At 35.0% G+C, this 4116-nt stretch overlaps 1 pseudogene; it reads left to right on the top strand.

Moving 5' to 3' along the window:
• The first annotated feature begins 397 nt into the window (after positions 1-397).
• On the top strand, positions 398-1577 carry LOC113382761 (annotated as a pseudogene).
• Positions 1578-4116: the final 2539 nt, after the last annotated feature.

Below are 4116 nucleotides of genomic sequence, written 5' to 3' on the forward strand. Positions count from 1 at the left end.
ATCACATAATTACTAGTGGCCTAGTGCAAACTCGCATTGATAATTATCCGAAGAATGATGCAGGCCGATATTTCTCTAATTCTCATTTCACAAAAATTCTTACAAACAATGAAACAATTCAGCGCCGTCGGTTAATTTACTCCGTTTTTAAGGATTGAGTTTATTGTTTTTGTTGTAGACTATTTGATAGTAGCTCAACGTCGAACTTAGTATCTCAAGGATATAACAACTGGAAATACTTGTCTGAAATATTAAAAAATCATGAAAATAGCACTTTTCATAAGAAGTTTTACTTTTTCATGGATTGAAGCTGAACTACGATTAAAAATAGAAAAAACGATGGAATAATGTTTTGTCTAGATTGATGCATATCACACTTTATTTAGCCGAAAACAATATGGCGTTCAGAGGCACTTCTGACAAACTACTCGTATATACGCCAAATAACGGAAAGTTCTTAGGCTTTGTACAAATACTAGCCAAATTTCATCTAGTCATGCAGGAGCACTTGCGATTAGCTATGAAGGGTGATATTTCAGACCACTCAGCTTCTGTTCATCGATGGAAAATTCTAACCGATCACTTGGGACTATATACTATAAAAAAGCACAGTGACACTCGTTGGGAAGCAAGAATAAGTAGTGTTACAGTAGTCCGTTATCAAATTAGTACTATCCATGATGCTTTGATTACTTTGGCTCTTGAAACTCAGAAAACTGATGTTCAAATGTCTCATGAAACTACTACTCTAGCCGAATAACTAAAAGATTTCAGCTTCATAGTTTCATTGGTTGTTTGGTATGACATACTTCATCAAATAAATGTTGTAAGTAAATCTCCACAGTCAACAGATATGGGTCTTGGTAAATGTACACAAATGTTGAAAAAATGCGGCAATTTTTTGGAAGACTACAGAAATACGGGCTTTAAAAGCGCTATTTTAACTGCGAAGGAGTTGGCTGAAGAACTAGAAATTGAGCGTCAAGCTGGTGAAATTGCACGCGATGACCCTATAACTTCTACAGAAAAAAAATTTGAGGTTGAATTTTTCAACTGTCTTTTGGACAACATTAATTTCAATCAATGAATGGTTCGAACAGTTAAATGAGTACTCGGAATATTGGTCTTTTTTGTACAATATTAAACAGATTCCAGAAAAACGCGACCTTCTCAAGCTCTGTAGTGATCTCCAATTAAAATTAACTGTAGACTCTAAATCAGACATAGATGGTTGTATGTTATGTGATGAACTTATAAGTCTGGCATCCCACCTGATAAAAATGTGGTTACTCCCATTTTTGTTATAAATTTTATCAAAGATTTCAACTTACAAGAACTGTATCCAAATGTATGGATATCATTGCGAATTTTATTAACTATACCTGTAACGGTTGCTAGTGGGGAGCTTTTCAAAGCTGAAGCTAATAAAAACCTATCTTCGATCAGCGATTTCGCAATCTAGATTGACAAACTTAACAACTGTGTCAATTGAGAACGAAATTGCTGAAAACATCGACTTCGACAACCTTGTAAAAGAGTTTGCTGATAGAAAGGCCAGAAAAGTAAAATTCTATTAGTGGTTCTATTAATGGTTATCTTTTATAATATTTTTTTTTAATAAACGGTTATTTCATTAGATGTTTTTCTTTTTTCCAAATGGGTTTGAATTGCAGGTGAAGGGCGCCGTAGAAATCTCGCCCAGGGCGCTGGTAGTGTTAAAGCCGGCCCTGTATATATATATATATATATATATATATATATAAACTCATTTTATTGTCATATATATATAAAGTATTTTCTGACAATTGCAAAATTTTTCAAAAAAATATTTTATTAGAAGAACAGACGCTCATATTCGTATTAATTTCTCCATCGATAGATGTGTGTTCATACTTATATATATATATATATATATATATATATATATATATATAAACTCATTTTATTGTCATATATATATATATATATATATAAAAATTTCTGACACTTGCAAAATTTTCAAAAAAAAAATTTTATTAGGAGAACAGACACTCATATTCATATTAATTTCTTTATCGATAGTGTGTTCATACTTATATATATATTAAACTCATTTTATTGTCATATATATATGAAGTATTTTCTGACACTTGCAAAATTTTTCAAAAAAATATTTTATTAGGACAGACAGACAGACAGACAAAAGTATTTATTTCAATATTTAAAATATATTTTATATGAGAAATATGTTTTTAATATATATGATAAATATAATTTACAATATGTATACAATATGATTGTATGTGTGTACTAAAAAAAGAGAAAAATAATCTTTCTCCCAAAAAAAAATACAGATCTTTATAAATTAATAATTATATGTTTTGTTAACTCCCCTAAAGAGAGAGAAGTCACATAAATATTATGCTCCTTATTTAGCCGCTATGGTTTGATCAGTATATATTTTGGCATGACGTGATTGCCATACCAAATATCGTCTCTTGTGTATTGGCCGAGGCCCGCGATGTTAATATTAGGATGATCCCCACATTTTAGATAAAAATTCTCAGTGAGCTTTTTTATATAGTCGAGTATAGTCGGTACGTCAGTCTGTTTGTGTATGTATTTTGAAGAGTAGTAATGTCTAGTCAGTGGGTCCCTTATTTTGTCAAGTACTAGTCTTAGTGTCTTATTTTGTAATGTCTGTAGTTTCTGTAAGTTAGTCTTAGTCGTCGCGTTCCATGCCGGAGCGGCGTATGTCAGTAACGGTCTTATAAGTGTCAAGTAAAGAGTCCGCTTGTTCTTCACGCTTAGCGGGCTGTTGTGGTTCAAGAGAGGTCTCAGTAGATTTAACATCCCGTAAGCCTGTCCAATTTTCGTATTAATATGTTTTGTGAAGCTGAGTCTATGGTCCAGGGTCACACCAAGATATTTGACATCCTTCGACCACTCAACTAAACAGTCCAATACTTTAATTTTGTCCAAGTCAGTCAGTCTAGTCGTGGCATTTCGGCTCTTTGTAAATAAAATTACCTCCGTCTTCTGCGGATTAATTCTGATCTGCCATTTGTCAGTATATTCAGTTGGCTTGTCTATGTGTGTCTGTATCTTTGTAGTCAGTGGCGTAGGTGATCGTGATGATTTGTATATGGCAGTGTCGTCAGCAAACGTCAGTAACCTTGTGTCGGCGTCAGTGGGTATGTCGTGAATGTAGACGTTAAACAGCGACGGTCCCAGGATCGAGCCCTGCGGTACTCCCGCCGTCACTCGTTTAACCGTCGAAAGTCCGTTGTCTACTTGTACGGTAAAGTTGCGGTCTGAGAGGTATGAGTGTAAAGTTCTCGTTATGTACGGTGGAAAGTTGAGTTGGATAAGTTTGTCCATCCAGATGGTGTCAAACGCCTTCTCAAAGTCGAGTAACACCAATCCGGTAAGGTTTCGTCTGTTGAAATTGAGAATTGAATTTTCTATGAGTTTTGTAAGTGGGTGTAGTGTGGGGTGTTGTTCTTTGAATCCGTATTGTGTGTCAGGTATAATTTTGTTGTGTCTTATGTAAGTTTTTTGCCAATATTTCCGCCTTGTCTGCTGGTATCGTTGCGTAATTGTTGTCAGTTAATTTGAGTGGAGGTTGGTTTCTGCGTCAGTCTTTTTGCTGTCTGCCAAATTTTGTATGGGTCAGTATTTAATTTTTCGAGTCTTTTGACCCAAGTGTTGTTTCGATGGTCACGTATTTCATTGGAAATAATTTTTGTCAGTCTGTTAACATGTTCCTTGAGTAGTCTGTCACCGGTACGTTGCCACAGTTTCTTTGTATGATTTTTAAGTTTTATTTTCAATAAAATATGTTCTGGCAAGTCGTTGGCTGGTGTTGTTCTTGGGTCTAGTGTTGGCACATCTGTTGTGATTGTCAGTGTAAGGTGTGTTACAGCCTCCTCCATGTCAGTGTTGGTATCGATTGGCATAGTGTGTCGTGTGTTGTCTGTGATGATGTCTCTGAAAAATGGCCAGTCGGCTCTGGAGTAATCTAAAAATTTGCGTTTGGGAGTCTGATCGACGTCTAGTCTGTCTGAAATGGTCATGAAAACTGGATTATGGTCGGAGTTAAAAAGTGTTCTTGTTATGGGTTTGGATGTTACGTGT

This window comes from Ctenocephalides felis, unplaced genomic scaffold (assembly GCF_003426905.1).
Source record: "Ctenocephalides felis isolate EL2017-DRISC unplaced genomic scaffold, ASM342690v1 CF-g0.4_SCAFFOLD_03570, whole genome shotgun sequence".
In the NCBI taxonomy this organism is placed as follows: Eukaryota; Metazoa; Arthropoda; class Insecta; order Siphonaptera; family Pulicidae; genus Ctenocephalides; species Ctenocephalides felis.